Source organism: Myotis lucifugus, unplaced genomic scaffold (genome assembly GCF_000147115.1).
Source record: "Myotis lucifugus unplaced genomic scaffold, Myoluc2.0 scaffold_8, whole genome shotgun sequence".
NCBI classification, from domain to species: Eukaryota; Metazoa; Chordata; class Mammalia; order Chiroptera; family Vespertilionidae; genus Myotis; species Myotis lucifugus.
In genome coordinates, this window is record NW_005871056.1 from 11,933,284 (window position 1) to 11,950,151 (window position 16,868).

At 50.1% G+C, this 16,868-nt stretch overlaps 1 protein-coding gene across 2 annotated transcripts in view; it reads left to right on the forward strand.

Annotated features, from left to right (window-relative positions):
• Positions 1 to 16,868, forward strand: part of SLC6A6 (solute carrier family 6 member 6) — a 77,236-nt gene that overhangs the window by 1,001 nt on the left and 59,367 nt on the right. Inside the window, exon 2 of one of the 2 annotated variants that reach the window (XM_006083790.3) lies at positions 10,465 to 10,501. The exons of the other annotated variant lie outside the window; for it this stretch is intronic. The gene's annotated coding sequence lies outside the window, so the exon portion shown is untranslated. The remainder of the gene's footprint in view (positions 1 to 10,464; positions 10,502 to 16,868) is intronic. 2 annotated transcript variants of the gene reach the window in all.

Sequence of the window (16,868 nt, forward strand, 5' to 3'; positions counted from 1 at the left end):
CAAGGGTAATGCCCGAGTGTGGCGTGCAGGTGGCAGTGCCAATGTCCAGCCGTCTTAAGGGACAGCTGGAGGCCAAGAGGGCCGTGGGCAGGGACAGCAAGACACTCCTCTTGACTTTTTCCCTTCCTTCTAGAGGTTCCTCTTTGGGGCAGGAGGTTCTACGGCTCTCAATAGGGAAGCCAGAGAGAATCTCAGAGAATCCACAGCCCCAAAGCTTTAGCCTGGACTGGAGAGAGGACCTGTGGGCCGCCTTCCTGGGCACCCAGAGGGAGGTGTGTGCTCGGCAGGCCACCCGCCTGGCTATTTTGGTCACTGCCAGGCCTCTGCCAGTTCCTGGCCTTCCCCAGGACCAGCCCCAGAGGCTTGGGAGGCAGCCCGGGCCCCCATTTCCTGCCTGGTGACATAAATCAGCTCAGTAACAGCCCAGAGGCTTAAACGGAGGGTCTTCAGGCTGAGATTTTGAGGTTTAGTGGTGCGTAGCTCCATTTGGACTTTGGTAAATTGGCCCATGCTTCGGCACTGCTGACGTTCAAATAAATGTCATGGAGGAGATCTTTTAAATTTTCTTTTAATTTTTTTTCTTGGCTGGAAGGGAGGGGATCTCATCCAGAGTCTCCTAGCCAGAAGGAGTTTATTTTTATGAGAGAGAGAGCGCGGGTGAGCACTTAGCAACCGCCTGCCTCCCTCTCAACCAGGGAGTCATTCAGGGAGTGTGGGGTGGGCATGAAGAGGTATGGGGGTGGAGTGGGGAAGGACAGATTCCATCAGGATGGCGTTGGAAAGGGGGATTAGAGGGAGCCTGAGGGCAGTGGCTGATGAGTACCCACCACAGGGTGAGATTGGTAAAATGACTAGAGGTCCTAGGCCTGGCTCAGCCCCCACTTGACCTTGGGCAACCTTTTTGGGGCCTCAGTTAACTCATCTGTAAAATGGAGTAGAATGGTTCTGAGGCAAGCAGAATCTGCGAGGCAGGAGCTAGTCCCGAGGGAGCTGAGTTCAAGTCCTGTCTTAGTTGGCCTGTGACCTTGGGTGATTCCCTGGGCTGAAGGCAGCAAGGACGTCAGTGCCAGCCTCACTGTGTCCTTGAGGGGATTGAGCGAGATGGGGCTGAATAAGCCCGTGGTAAGCTGTAAAGCTGAGCTAGGCTTCAGAGCTGCTGATTAGAGGTGCCACAGGTCCCGGGTCACTGTGGTATGTGATAAGGCTAAGGTGCACCCTCAAGCGTTTGCCCTTCAGGGATACCCTTGTACAGACCTGTGACACAGTTGCAGTCAACCTCCCCTGACCCTTCTCTTTCAGCTCATCCTGCCGTGATTGGGTCACATCTGCTTTGCAGTCGGGAGGCCCCCGTGGGTAGTGCCTATTTTGCAGATGAGCAAACTGAGAGCCACCTTGAGGACAGCAGGTTGACTGGACAGGGGTAGGATTAGGTTTCAAAGGCTTTCCCTTGGCCAGCTGTGAGTTTTGGCTCTGTGGGGTTTGAGGAACTAATATCTTGGGGAGTTGAATTGGGCCAGGACTGGGGAAAACTAGAGTCAAAGGTGCCCCAGTCCTCAGGGTTGGAGGGTGAGTGTGTGGAACGCATTGGCACCTCAATTCTGTCCCTGGTTATCCATTTCCCCTTCTCTGTACCCTCTCTGGGCGCCCTGCCACTTTTCCTACGCACTTTGGACCCCATGGGTGGCATTGTCTAACTCCAGTTTTCCACCTGTCAACCTGTCAAAGGGCTTGGGAACTGCACTTACCTGAGAGTCTTTCCAAAGGTCCCGAAATAAGACACTTGAGTCATTGAACGTTTTCCTGTATATAGAAAAGAGCCAAAAAATGAATTATAAGGAGCCCCTGGAATGCAGCTTGGCTGCAGCTGGAGGGGGTCTGGGTCAGAATTAGGGCTGTTTTTGGAGCCCCCGGGGTTACCCCAGTTGGTGTGGGCTGATCCCCAATTTCTGCAAAAGGTCACAAGCGAGACTCAGATTCTTTGGAGCTGCAGCTCACTCCTCTGCATTGGCCAACTTACCTTGGCCAAAGTGTTTGTGTGAACTAATGGGATCTGGGGAGGAGCTGTGGATGTGGAAATGCTCAGTGGCCTTCCAATGTGAATGAGAGCTCTCTTTAAATGCGTCTCATTTAGTTGGTTAATAAGCCTTGCTAAGGTTAGTTCTGGTGAGGCACTGGCTTTCGAGGAGCTCATAGCGGGGAGGAGAAAGGACAGTGTGGCAGCTGCTATGACCATGGGGTGCTGTGAGGACTCGTGTGCATTGATGGCAGGGTTGTAGGCAGGTGGAACTTCAGTTTCTTAGAGGAGGTGATTTTGGAGTTGGCATCAGAATGGAGGAACAGGATGGGCTAGTATTAACCGACAGAGGGCACAGTAGGTGAGACCTAGGGACCTAGCTGGAGAGAAGAACTGGTGGAGGGCCTTGAGTGCTAGGTAAAGGGCTTGGCCTTTATTCTGAGAGCCGCTGAGATAGAAATGGTATCAGCTTGGATTTAGGGACAGCGGTGGAGAAGCCAGTTAAACCCCCGAGCCTGGGAGACCCCTGATGGTGAGTGAGGAATTAGGCTGAGGTGTAGAAAACCAAGGATGGCCCAGTAACTTGGTCAGGGCACAAAGCATTTTCTATGCCAGTGAATTTTGCCCTGAGCTCTTTTTGTAAACACAGGGTGAAGGCCTGGACATGCTGTTTAACAGGTACACAGGCCATTAACTTACTGACTTAGACCTCCCTGGGAGCGTGCAGCCCTGGCCTCTTTAGGGTGAAGTATGTCTGTCCTAGACGGGGCTTTGGGGTTCCCCTTCTCATCTCACCTGGTCAGAGGCTTCATTTGGAAACCCGAGCTGAGGGGCAGGGGTTGGGGTGGTGGGGGAGGGCAGAGAGAATGAACATTGTTATGCTTCTAAAGCTTGGTGATCAACCAGCTCTCTTGTAAAAACCAACACACAAATCACTCAAATAATAAAGGGGAGGTGTTGTAGGGGCCAGAAGCCAGCAGCAGTACTTCTAGTCATGTATCAGAATTACCTGGCTTACTTTTCACAAATCCGGGCCCGGCCTGGATACTGAATAAAAGCTCTGAGGGTGGATCCTGGGAATCTATATTAAATTTTTTTTTCGTGATTAAAAAAAATTAAGTCGAGCTATAATTTACATGCAATGAAATGCAAAGATTTTTGTTACAGTTTGATGAGTTTTGGCGAATTACGCAGGTGGTTACACCTGTGTAACCACCACCCAGATCAAGATACCAAGCGTTTCCAGTTCCTCCGGAAAGTTATCTGTGCCTTCCCCTCCCAAAGGGAACCAGCTTTGATTTCTATCACCATACATGAGTTTGGCTAAGCCTAGAATGGCCTTGAATGGCACAGACTCTTTTGTGTCTGGATTCTTTCTGCCTCATGTTTTTGAGATCCAGCCATGCTGTTCAGTGTGTATCAGTAGTTCATTCCTTTTATCGCTGAGTAGTATTTCGTTGAATGGATGCACCAGTTTATTTATCCATTCTCCTGTTGACATTTGGGGTGTTTTCAGTTTGGGGCAATTTGGAATAAAGCTTCTATGAGCATTGATGTACAAATCTTTTTGTGGGTATATATTTTCATTTTTATAGGAGTGGGAAACTGTCAAAGGAATCTCTTTTAATTATAAAAAAAATAATACCTTAAGCAATACAAAAGTGTGTAAGCTAAAAGTGATCCTTAAAGATCATTAATACATCTGACTGACAATCTAGTATCTATTTCTCTTTTTATAACAATTAAGGCCCGTCAGATTATACATTTTCCTCTTTCTACAGCTTTAACTGTATCCCTCAGATGTCTACATGGACATATGCTCCTTTTTATTACTTTCTAGATCAGTATTCATGGCCTCATCTATCTAATGTTATTTAGAATCTGTATTATTTAGGATTTAAGGTAGATGTGGTTTTGTTTTGTTTAAACAATGGCATCGTGCTGTTCTTGGTTCTGCCACATACTCTAGTCAAACAACAAACCATTGTGGAAACACAGCTTTTCAGAACATACAGATCTGCCAGGCCATTCTGAACAGCTAGTGAGCATTTGGGAATCACTGACCTAGGCTGGCCTGTTTTAATCACCTCGAGTGCCACCACCTCAGCGAATGAAATGCTCCCACCCAAGGACTTTGAACTGGCCCTGATGGTGGGCAGTGAAGCCACCCGAGGCCATTCAGCATTCTCAGGTGGGAAGGAACTGATACTTCCTGAGCACACACTCTGCCTTATCACCCTGACTGCATTTTAAGCCCTGTACCTGACTTGGGGTTCGTATCTCCATCTTTTGGACCAGTTCTTCCAGTCTCAGAAAAATGACTGGCCCCAGCTCAGACAGCTGGGAAATGGGGAGGAGTGTTGGAACCAGAGCCCAGCATGTTCTAATGTTTATTGAGCACCTACTGGGTGCCAGGCATTGTGTCATGGCCAGCGGAACGGGGTTAAATAAATCAAACAGCCTCTGTGCTCAAGTAGCTCACAGCCTCCTGGGAGGGAGGAGATCCTTATCAGGGAGAGCCAATGAACAGTTTATGTCAAAGAATGCCTGGGAAGGCCTAAGGGAGGGTGGGCCATTTGGCTGGGGAGTATGGGGACTTTCGGATCCTGGAGTTAACCTTCCCTGTCCACCCACTTTAGAGATGAGGAGACTGAGGTCTGAATGAGACATAGATTGACTCTGAAAGATGGGCCATCAAAAGGCACATTGTTCACAAAGCTGTGGTTCTTCCCCAACCCCACCTGCCTCTCGGTGATTATGTAAAACAGGTGAATTTGAGGGCTATTTTATCTCAGGCTCAAACTTTCATTCTCAGACTTTCAATGGCCATTGCCAAGACTCTCAGATCCTGATCTTATCACAGTGAAATGGGAAAGGGGATAAAAGGGCGCAAAGCCATACAGGTCTGAAAGATTCCTTAGGGCTTGGCTGCTCAGGAGGCACCTACGGAAGCTGGGATGGGGGTTCCTGAAAAGCAGGAACACCTGTGTGGGGAGGAGCCTGGCTCCTGGTGGGCAGCTCTGGCCACTGTGGAGTAGAGTTGGGGCAGTTGTGAGAGGGCCAATAGGTGTCCCAGCAGGCCTGGGTTGAAAGGCTGAGTTCTGGTTCTGCTCACCTTGGGTCTTCCTTGGCTCCTCTGAGCTTCAGCCTCCCCCCATTAAGTGGCGTCTCGGACCGCATCGCCACAGGGTGGCTCCAACAAGCTCTGGGAGTCCCACCTATGCCATGGCTTTTCTTTGCACAAAATAAAAGTGATGAGTGAATTCGTGCCATGTTTCACCATCCCCTTTCCAGCAGAAAGACCTTAACCTGGTGGGCCGGGCTGCTCGCTGCCTGGTTGGGGGTGGAGGGGTGAAGCTGGCCGGTGGGCATCAGCAGAGTCCTGCGTAGTGGATGGAGGGCACCGGAAGGGGCCGGTGTGGAAGGCTCTGCCATCCTGCTGCTTGGCTGATCGGCACCCGGAGATGATGGTGGCTCAGCCCTCATGGAGGCACTCAGCCCATGAAGTCAAGGACATTCATTCTATTACCAGATGGCACCTGGTATCTCATCTCTGGGCAAATGTAACCACAGCTCAAGACAGTACCCTCCTCACCAGCCTCCATGCCTCCTGGGCATCTCTCTGTACTGCCACCTACTTCATGAAGCTTTCCTCGAACCCCTTAATGAGGCCTGATACATAGTAAGCACTCAGAAAGATTACAACTTCACCCTGCTCTGAGCGCCCCTGTAAGGCGGAGTTCAGGTCTCTGTGGGCTTGCCTTTAATCTACCCACGGGACCTGGGGCGACAGGATGGTTGGGGTGGGGGGGAAGCTCCAGCGTAGGGCCTGGTGTTCAGGGCGGTCCTCAGCACACACTCACACACACAAAATCCCTCTGATTCCCTGAACCCTGAAATGAGAGCCTGCAGTTTAAACATCTGAGTGGGTCCAGGCTTGGAAATTCGATGCACCCATCACTGTGCACCCATGCAACAATATTTATTCCTTCTAGGCCCTGGTGATGTGGCAGGTCACCAAGACAGACCAAATCGTGCCCTCGTAAAGCTGAGCACAAAGTAATTTAATGAATTATCACAGGGGCTCTGGGACTCCAGGGTTTGGGGGGCCTTGGCTGCTGGCCTGTGGTGTGATCAAGGCGAGTCCTTCCCCTTCTCTGGTCCTCACTACTAATTTGTAAGGAATCTTCGTGTTTTGGGGAAAATACCTGCTGAGTAAAAGGGGGAAACACCCTTTCTTTTCTCTGTTGGGGAGCACCTGACATCATTGCTTGGGGTGCTACTCTGGTTGGGTCCCTTTAAGGGTGCTATTGTCGTCCTGTAGGTTTTCAAGATGTCTTAGTCCTCCTCTGAAAGGAACCTCCCGATTTGGGGCCTGGAGTTTGAGATGCTCTGAGCAGAGCTGTGGCACAGGCTTTTAGTCAAAAACATTTCCTTGGGGAACAAGGTGGGTTTTCTTCTACCCTTGGTAGAGAATATAGATTAGAGCAGACCTTAAAAAACAAAGAAAGAAAAAGAACACCCTCTTCCCCCACCCAAACCTGCCAGCCTCTCTCCAGTGGTACTGAGCAGAATTCGTTTCTGTCTTCCACTTCTCACCAGTGGAAGGTGTGGGTTGTTTTAAAAGGATTGGCGTTCTAGGCCTGAAAAAAAAAACAAAAGACACGGTACCAATCATGATAGCATGGTCTCCCAGAGGCAGCTCTCGTCCACGGGTCTGTTTTGTGCTGTCAACACAGAGTTTTATCAATTTGAGCCAATATTTTTCAGCCTGGGATGTTTTTGCATCTGCATCTGGTCATCTGGTTTCTGTGACCGCAGCCGGCAGGGCAGCGCCCTCCCCCACCCCGCAGTGTGCTGGCCTGGCCCTGGAGGTATGGCAGGTATGGCAGGAATGGCCGTGTGTTGCAGGTGGATCCCAGTGGAAGTGGAGGGGAAGTGACTCAGGAACTTCAGCTCAGTAGCCTTTCCATCCACAGCCCTCGAATGGGGACCCTTAGCACTTTCCTAGGGCAGTTCAAGGCTAGAGCTGGGGAAATCCAGGCGGCTCCACACTCCTCCCCCCAGGCTGTGGCATGAACCTTCCAGGGCAGCCCCTTTGCCAATCTCTGCTGGGAGTTGGGTGCAGCTCGCTCCAGGCAGAGGGCCATTTAACTTGCCTCCTTGCATGCAAAAGGTTCAGCCTTTTGTGGAGAGAAACAGAGGCAGCCAGACTCTGCTGAAAGCCCCAAATCTGGGACCTGGAATGTTTTCAGCAAACTTTGTTACCGTCGCTGATTCCTGTGACCCAAACCTACTAAGTCTCATTGTAGGGCACACCTCGCCTGTGTCCCTTCCCCTCTCTGAGCCATCACAGGGCTCAGGGACATGGGAGAAGTTTTGTCCCCTCAACAGTTCATCACCTCTGACACCTCCCTGCCGCCCTCAGGCCCACCCCTGGCTCGGCTCTGTCTTGGGTTGCTGCAACCACAATAATAACATACCTGGGCCCCTCAGACTTGGGAGCTGTAGACCTCACCTGGGATCTTGTTAAAATGCTCCTTTCCATGCAGAAGGACTAAGATGGGGCCTAGATTCTGCATTGCTAACCAGCACTGGTGTGGTTAGCAATGGACCCTCTGAGTCCAGGAGATAAGTCGCAGCTGTGGGGCCCCCACTGCCTCTGAAGACCAGGCTCAGGGCCTTGTAAGCACCATTTCTCTAATCACCACAAAAGATACCATTGTTCCCATTATGCACATGAAAAGCTGGGGCCCCAGAGTGAGCAGGTAACTCGCCCAAGGTCACACAGCTGGGAGGCAGCTGAGCCAGGCCAGACCCTCTGGGCCCGTGCCACCTTGGAAAGGATGCTGGTGGGGAAGCCCTTTTCTACTGAACAGTGTCCCTGGTCCAAAAGCCACAGGAGGCTTCTAAAGGCAGCCAAGTCGGATGTAAATCAGGGAGAGCCCAGGGCCCGCCAGGCCGTGCTGACAGCAGGCAGCCCAGGCAGTGTGTCAGGCCCAGGCCCGCAGCGGGATTTGGTGCTGGCAGGCTGCCTGGTGCCGAGAGCCGCTGGGGGATGCTCACAGCTCCTGGAAGAGCCTGCTGAGCCCAAAGAGGCTCCATGTCCCTGACAGCCTCCCCAATACTTAGATAAATGCCAGGGTGGAGGGCTGGCCGGAAGGGTGGGCAATGGAATGGTCATCAGCTGGGACCTGGTACTTTCGTTGTTTAAAGACTGGCTCATCCTCAAACCACAAAGGCACTTTCCTTAATTGGGGGTCTGCTCTGAAGACCGAACGACCTTGGTCTCCTGCCCAGCTGGGGCTTTATTTTGCACTGGCACCTGCCCCAAGCTACCAAGAAGAGTAGAATAGACTTAGAATCTAGGTCCTCAAAATGTGGTCACTGGACCAGCAGTCATCATCACCTGGGAGCTTGTTCAAATGCTCACTCACACCTGGGGTGGGCCCAGCTCTGTTTTAACAAGCCCTCCAGGCTTAGCTTTGAGAAGGGCTGATTTCTCTGGCATCTCTCTGTACTGGGGAAGGTATGTACACAGTCCTAACCTTCGCAATACGCTTTCTTGGTAACTAGAGTAACACCGCTGTAGGGGAACCTCAGATGTCATTCCATCTGTACCCCACTTTTCTGATGGCCTGAGTGTCAGAGAAGGAGGCATGCATGAAATTACCCAGCACATTCAAAGCAGGGCATAGGTCTCCATTCTTAGGGTTGCAAGTGGCAGAAATCAGTTCAAACTAACAAAAAAGAAAACAAAACAAAAAAACAATACCACACATTTACTGGCTCCTTTACCTGAAAGGCCCAGGGTCATGCTTCAGGCATGGCTGGATCCAGGTGTTGTGAGCTGTTATTGGGACTCCTTTCGCTCCATTCCTGGGCTCCATGTCCCTCTGTTGGTTCCATTCTCCTTGGGGTGCTCCCAGCTGCAGGGTGTTCCCCCTCCCATAGCTATCTCAGCTTAGAAAGAGCCTTCTTTTCCCCCAATATTTTTAGTATAACTCCTGTCGTCACTGTCATTGTCCAGGCTTGGTCATGTGCCTGTCCTTGAGCCAATTGTGACAGCCCCTCTGATGGACTAGGCCTGGCTCACGTGCCCACCCCTGCAAGTGGAAAGTGGGCCCACCCAAAACTCCACAGACTGCGAGCAGGCATGTGTGGGTCTCCCGGTGGGATTTATGTGGGCTGTCCCTAGAAGAAGGGGCCTGGTTGCCAGTCGGCTAGAACTACAGGGATTTAGTGCCATTCTTATTCTCCTCTCTGAGCTGGGCTGGCTTCATGCAACAGCTAAGGCCTCGCCCCAGAGGGAATTACACTCTCCTTCCTCCGGTTCCCTCGCTGCTGTGCTTGTGATTGTGTATTAAGCATGCCGCCTTCATCTTTCCCTTTGTCCCTCTTCCCTTGATATTATCCAGGGCAGTAAGGTGCACATCGCCACTTCCACCCCCCACGTGAGTTGGAAACGTTACTAATCCACCCCAGCCTTCACATGTGTCCACCCAGAACATAAAGGCTCCATGACATCTTTGTCACATGTTGGCCTTTACCATGTGTTCCAGGCTCTATGGGACCTCGGCTGTCTTGTTCACCACTGTGTTCTCAATGCCTTGACTGTGGGGGCCCTAACATAGCAATGAGGTTGTCTAATCTGGGGGACAGGGAGCTCTCTAGACTTCTTAGACCTTTTCTGAGGCTGAGAAAGAGGGCGTAAGTGTCAGGCTGCAAACGCATGAAGAATGGGAGGCCCCCAGCCTGGAGGCCCTCTGCCATTCCACCTAAATGTAAGATCTTAGTTGTTAAGGAACCATTTCCTGGATTACTGCATTTTCATATTCCAGCAAACCAGGAGAGCCTCCCAGCTGGTGGTCATTCAGGTTTGGGGACTGCTTGGCTCAGCACAGTTCAACAGATTTTCTTGGCACATGAATCTCAGAGCCTCTAAATAGTTGATAAGTATTTTCCAAGAATCTGGGGTCTCTAGAGCCTTGAAGCTCATCTATCTGACCTTGGCATGTCCCCTTGCTTGCAGCAAACAGCCAGTCCCAGACCTGGGCACATGACTGGGCTGGTGGGGTGCTCACATGAGCGTGGGCATTTGGGTCGGGGCTGGGGGGGTGAGGTATGCAACTTAGGCAGCAAGAAGAACCATCTCCTCCCAGTGCTGGGCTGGGCCATCTGCTCCTCCCAGCACAGGCTACCTGCGGACAGTTTCAGGGACACTGCACCCAGGAGAGGGGCGTGTGAGCAAGTGTGTCTGTGTGGGAGCTTGTGAGTGTGCAGGAGCGCCTCAGCACCCCAGTTTTCTGTCCCCACTGTGTGTTGTTGGGGGCCCTTCCTAGCGTTTGTGAGCTGGGTGGTCACATCTGGAAGAAGACCGAGTCCTGTGTATAGTCACAAGTCACAACCTGACCAGATCTTTCCTTCTTTGCTTCCTCTCATTGTGATAGGTCCAGAGCAGCAGCCCTTTCTGAGGAGCCTCCAAACGTAAGTGGCACTGAGCTCTCCCCACGGCGATGGGTTATGCCAACTTGGCCGTGACTTGAGGTGTGGTGCTCGGAGCTTGGTGTTTCCTCCAGGCTCTGAGAGGGGAAGGCAGACCCGGGCCGTGGGACCTTATCCACAAGTTGTCACCTCTGGGTGGCAGGTCCATAGCCTGGGTTGGCTACCTGTGCCAGCCTGTGCCAGGGAGGCAGCCCTGCAAATGGGCCAAGCACTGATTTTGGGGTCCTGGCCTAGTTCCCATCCTGGCTTTGCCACCAAGCAGTGATGGGGTCCTCGCCGAGCTGATTCTGAGGATTGGGGTCGGACTCTTGTGAAAGGGTGATCCACTTGGCTTCCGGCACAGACAGGATGCTCCAGGAATCGGGGCTGCTATCCCAATTTTCTCTTCATTAAACTTTTTATTTGTAAAAAAGTGAAACCCTTCAGAAAAGTTGCAAGAATATTACTGTGAATTCCCATATACCCTTTACTTAGATTTTCTCATTGTCAACATGTGCCACTTTGGCATCATCTTTTTCTCTCTATGGTATAAAGATAGACTCTTTAATTCTCTCTCTCTCTCTCTCTCTCTCTCTCTCTCTCTCTCTCTCTCTCTCTTCTCTTGCTGAACCATTGGGGGTTTTGCAGTCAAGATGCCTCTTTACCCCTAACTAACCCTTCAGCATGTGTTTCGTAAGAACAAGGCCATTCGTCCTTTTATGTAAGCACATAATTATCAACCCAGGACGTTTACTACTGGCACAGTTCTGTTATCTAATCTACAGACCTTAATGACATCTCGCTTTTGCTGATCGTATCCTGGCATTTACAGAAGCTCCCCTACCCCCCTTACGTAGTCGTTCAGGATCACGACACTGTTTCTAAAGGGGGTTGATGGGGCAGGAGCCTGACTCTGTCGCTTTTCTGCAGATGCCTTATTTGCCTTGATGTAAATGATCTTGCTGTTGGGGCTTTCAGAGTCTTGTAGTTGTGACAGTCAATAAGAAATACATTTTACGACAGGATGCCGCATGTGCTCACACACGTACACGCGCATGAAACTGAAACCACAGTTTCAAAAATAATAACTCATGTCCTCACCATCTTCGGGCTCTGTTCTCTCCTCGTTTCTTGTAGAAAAACGATAGCCCTGACTCTCTAAGTTGATTTCATGACCCAGTAGATTCTGCTCTGGAATTGGGAAATCCTGGCTTCCTGGGCAGTAATTTCTCCTGGCGGGGGTGGGCAAGGGAGGGAATGCCCCCTCACCAAGCTCCCACTGGTCCAGGGTTGGGATTTGGGGTGATCGAGGAAGCCAGGACTAGGAGAAAAGGCCCAAAGACCCTTGGCTTGCTACTGCCAGTGGTGGACCTGATTCTGTCTTTGTCACCAAGACTCCCCAACCCGGGTGCTCTGCCACAGTCCACTGGACCCCATGGAGACCTGTTCTTCATGCTGTGACATTAGAGGTGGACAGCCAGGCAGTCCTATCCCTAGTGGCTCAGGACACCTCTCTGACCAGCTGCCAAGTAGGAATTGTCCCACTGCATATCACCTCGAGTCATCACCATAAACATCATGAATGCCAGTAAGAATACTCCCTGACATTTAACTCTTTAACAGCTGAACAGGGTGCTGAGAGGCACATTTTAACCTACAACAGTCCTCTGACTTGGGTGCTGTTATTCTTTTTGTAAAAATGACAGATAACATTTATTGAGTGCTTGTTCCAGATCACTGCTAGGCACTTGACCGGCTCATGCATTCCTCACAGCAGTCCTGTGAAGTGGACACAGGCATTATCTCCCTATACAGATAGGGAAGCTGAGGCTTAGAGAGGTGAATTGACTCCCCCCTAGGTCACATGGCGAGGAAGGATTTGAAGTCCGGTTGGTCTGACCCCAGTGCCAACATCATCCAGCGGTGCCTTCCCCTCTCCCTCCCCGAGACTGGGAGCAGACTCCCACTTCAGCCCCTTCCTGAGGCCCAGTCCTGGTTAATGAGTAGCCCAGGGCAGCTGGAAGCCAGGTGCCTGCTGTTGAGAAGCTGGAATGTGAGTTCTGCTTTCAGATAAAGAGAATATTGTGCTAGGGGCCTGGCCCCCACCAGGGCTGGTGACTTTTTAGGAATTAAACAGAAACCAGCCACTGTTCCGCTCTTCCGAGGCTTGCTGACCCATCCACGCTGACCCATCCACGCTGGGTCAGCAGCTGGGGTTCCAAGAACCCCAATACATTTTCACTTTTCATCTCCCTGGCGAGTTCCTAGAGCAGGGGTGGGGATCGTCCGGCCTGCGGGCCGAATAAGGCCTGCAAAATCATTTGATCTGGCTCTGCCAAGGCATTTTATAGGCAAGGCAGTTGAGGCTGACAGGTGGGTTTGATCTCAGGCCTGCCTGATGCCTCCTCCAAACAGCCCTCCTGGGTTTACTTTTGACATGACAAGCAACATGGGATTTAGAGGAGGGTATCTTTAGAGGACAGAAGCTGTCATCCCTGAAGTCTGAGCACTACTGGGTTGCAACCCTCCTCACTGTGATCTCCAGGTTCCCATCTGAAAAAAGAGCTGATAATCGCTTACAAGACTCTCACAGGGTTGTGCGCAGCCAAGATGATGATGTGGGACCCAGCCAAAATCCTTATTCCTGACAGGACAGCCCATATAGTGGAAAGCCCAAGGAAATGGAGAGTCAGACAGTTCCTGGTTCGAATCCTGACTCCACCCTGTGCCAGCTGTGTGAGCTTGAGGGGAGGGTCACTGAACTTCTGAGCCTCAGATTCCCCACCTGTAATCTGTAACATGAAACAATAACAGCACCCAGGAGGATTAGAAAAACAGCGAGTGCGGGATCGGGGGTAATGGTCATCACAGTGGAATTTTGAAGCACTCAACAGCCTAACAAAATCAGTTCCAAGAACCCCACTACATTTTCACTTTTCATCTCCCTGGCGAGTTCCTAGAGCAGGGGTGGGGATCGTCCGGCCTGCGGGCCGAATAAGGCCTGCAAAATCATTTGATCTGGCTCTGCCAAGGCATTAAGGGTGAATTAATTAAATGTTTGACCAAATATAGCAGGCTAATTTTTAAGTTGATAATTTTGTATGGCCAGGGAATGACATAAATATCCAAATGGCCCTTGGCAGAAAAAAGGTTCCCCACTCCTGGCTTTACTGCTCCTCTGGGCCTGGAGCTAAAACACAGCTGAGGCCTAGAGCAACCCCACCCCACCCGAAAATCAGATCCACCTACCTGGGTGTCGGAAAATTTTAGCAAGAGGGGAACCTGTCAGGAGAATTCCCATGGAGCCTTCTCCCTACCTTTCCAGGTTGTAAGCTGGCCGGGAAAGTCTGCTAATATCAAGACCTGTGATTGTTTTTTTTTTTGTTTTGTTTTTTGTTTTTTTTTAAATATATGTTTTATTGATTTTTTTTTTAATATATTTTATTGATTTTTTACAGAGAGAAAGGGAGAGAGATAGAGAGTCAGAAACATCGATGAGAGAGAAACATCGATCAGCTGCCTCCTGCACATCTCCTACTGGGGATGTGCCCGCAACCCAGGTACATGCCCTTGACCGGAATCAAACCTGGGACCTTTCAGTCCGCAAGCCGACGCTCCATCCACTGAGCCAAACCGGCCTCGGCAAGACCTGTGATTGTTAAAAGCCACAAAGTCAGCACTAGCTAGCTACCTCTACGGGCCAAGGCAATGAGAAGGGTATTTATTGTTTGTTACCTGATTTAAAAATTGAGACATATTTGACATAGGAAACCATTGTGTAAGTTTAAGGTGTACACATGTGAATGTGATACATTTGTATTGATGTATTGATTGCCATAGTACTCTTACATAACACTTCCATCGAGTCACATAATTATCATTTTTTATAGCGTTGGGAAGTAATATCTTTAATGCAGAACATTTGGAGAGCACAGAAAAGTCAAAAGGAGAAAAGAAAACGTATCCCAATTTCCACCATCCAGAGATAGCTATTGACTGGGAGAACGGCACCAGGTGTTAGACCAGTGGCATCAGACCAGACCTCTAGCCAGCAACCTGGGTACTTGAGTTCTGGCTAAGAAAGAATTCAGAGCCAAGACCAACTATAAGAAAGTTTATTTAGAAAGTCACAGAGGTAGAAGATGTGAGCCATCTGAGCTGTGTGGGCTCAGGAGCAAGTTACAAAGGGCCCAGGAGCTTAGGAAAAAGAACGACAGGAAAAATCGCCTGTGGAAAGAGGGTGGGGAAGGGTTCGTGTGCTCCTAGAGAGCACAGCATTGGGTGCTCTGTCCTGAGGGCTTATAAGGGTGGGGATTTTAGGGGAGGTCCTTGGAGAGGATCTCCATGGAAGATTCACCAGCTCTCCAGGTGTGTCCTTTCAGGGTCACGTTCTCCGCTTATTAGTTGGCACCAGGGCAAGGGGTCATTAGTCAATTCTCCGGTAAAGTGGCGTGCTTGGTGAGCGGGGACAGGTTCCCCTCGTGCTGGTCCTGATGTCAGCCATGGCTTCGCTTGTCTGTTTTTACTGCTCCTCTGGGCCTGGAGCTGGAACACCACTGAGGCCTAAATGTTATTCCTGTTCCTAGGGGTTAATGCTCAAGGGAGTGTTGTGCAAGGGCCTGCATGGGAGTCGAATGAAGCCACTCTTTAGCCCCTATTCCTCCTCCAAGGGGGTCTACCGCATGACTGGCAACACGCCAGGGGAGGAAAGGTCAGGGGAGGGTCCGAACCTCCTGACCAGCGATTTGCTAGGGAGGAAAGATTACCCTCGGGGCGAGGTCCTAGTTTTCCCAGTTTTGCCTGTTGCTAGGCACCCGGGGCTTTCCACCCAGGTGACCTTCTGTACCTGGCCCTTCCTCTTTGCTCTGCTCATGTCTGCGTGACTGCCTATCACATAGCCATATATGATTTTAAAATTTAAAATTTTCTTTCAAAAGTGAACGCTCAGTGTGGCTATGCTTGGGAGCCAACTTCTCCCTGCCCCCCCCCCCCCCCGCCCCCCTCACATATTTCTGATCATTTTTCTGGGTCTTGAGTCTTCTAAGTGAGGGGTCCACAAACTTCTTAAGGGTTCTCACCTCTGCTATTGTAGCTAGAATGCAAAGCCAATATGCAAATGATGGGTGTAGCTTTGTGTCAGTAAAACTTTATTTACAAAAACAAAAGCGTTGGATCGGGACCAGGGCCCCCAGTTTGTTGGCTCTGTTCAGATTGGTTTTCATTTGTTGGGTAAACCAATTGTTTAATCCCCTAGTGATGAGGGATTGGCCTTTTGCAGTTTCTCTTTCTTATAAACCACTCTGCTGTGAACATCTTTTTTTTTTCCATTCTACTTTTAATTGTGGTAAAATACACATAACATAAAATTTGCCATCCTAACCATTTTTAAGTGTACAGTTTGTCAGTGTTGTGCAACCAATCTCCGGAACTTTTCCATCTTGCAAAACCAAATGCAGTGAACATACTACACATGGGTCTGGTCAGCACATTGGAGTTGCTACCCTAAGGGACTGTGTATTTTTAAGATGCTGGGCACAGTGTCACCAAATTTTTGACCCTCCAGAAATCACCCTAAATGACAGCCCTCAGACATCGAGAGGGAGTGGTGGCACCTCCCTGGGGAGTCCCTGCCTTCAGGGCTTTAGGGAGCAGAGGATTTAAAACAATCCACCCAGACTAGTAGCCCCCAATCTGCTAGCCTTCCTCATTTGGGGAAGAAAATAAAAACTCAGTGAACAGGAAATGCTATGAATAATGGGCCACACTCAGAGGTTGATGAATACACGGTTTAGAGAGAGGAGAGGTGTGGTTAATGTCCAGTGAGTCGGGGTGTAAATGTGACTTGGTCTCTACCTCACTGTGGGTCTCGGGTCATGTCAGTGAACGTCTCTGTGCTCCAGAGTCCTCTGTCAAAGGAGACATGATATAGAATGATGTAGAGCCTCTCTTCTCTGGTTGTTGTGAGGATCAGGGAAGAAAAACTGTGAAAGTTCTCAGTACAGTAATGGACACATAGCAATTACTCAATAAGTAGTAGTTATCATAATTGCTATTCCTATTGCTACCATTATTGTAATTATTTCTGACCCCTCTAGCTCAGAAATATATGGTAGCCTGAATATATGGACAATAATAGCCCTTTGCAATTCTCAAAAATGGTTTCTATCTCTAATACTTATATTATCTTACAGCGTTATTACTATCCTCATATAACAGGTGAGAAATTTGAGGCTCAAAAGGGCAGTGGCCAGCTCGAGGTCAGCACACATCGTTGGCGTGTAGTCTCCTACGCAGCAGCTGCTGGGCAATGGGGCCTCTGGGTGGCAGGGCCTCTGAGTGACAGGGCAGTCTGGCGCCTCCCTTTCTGGTT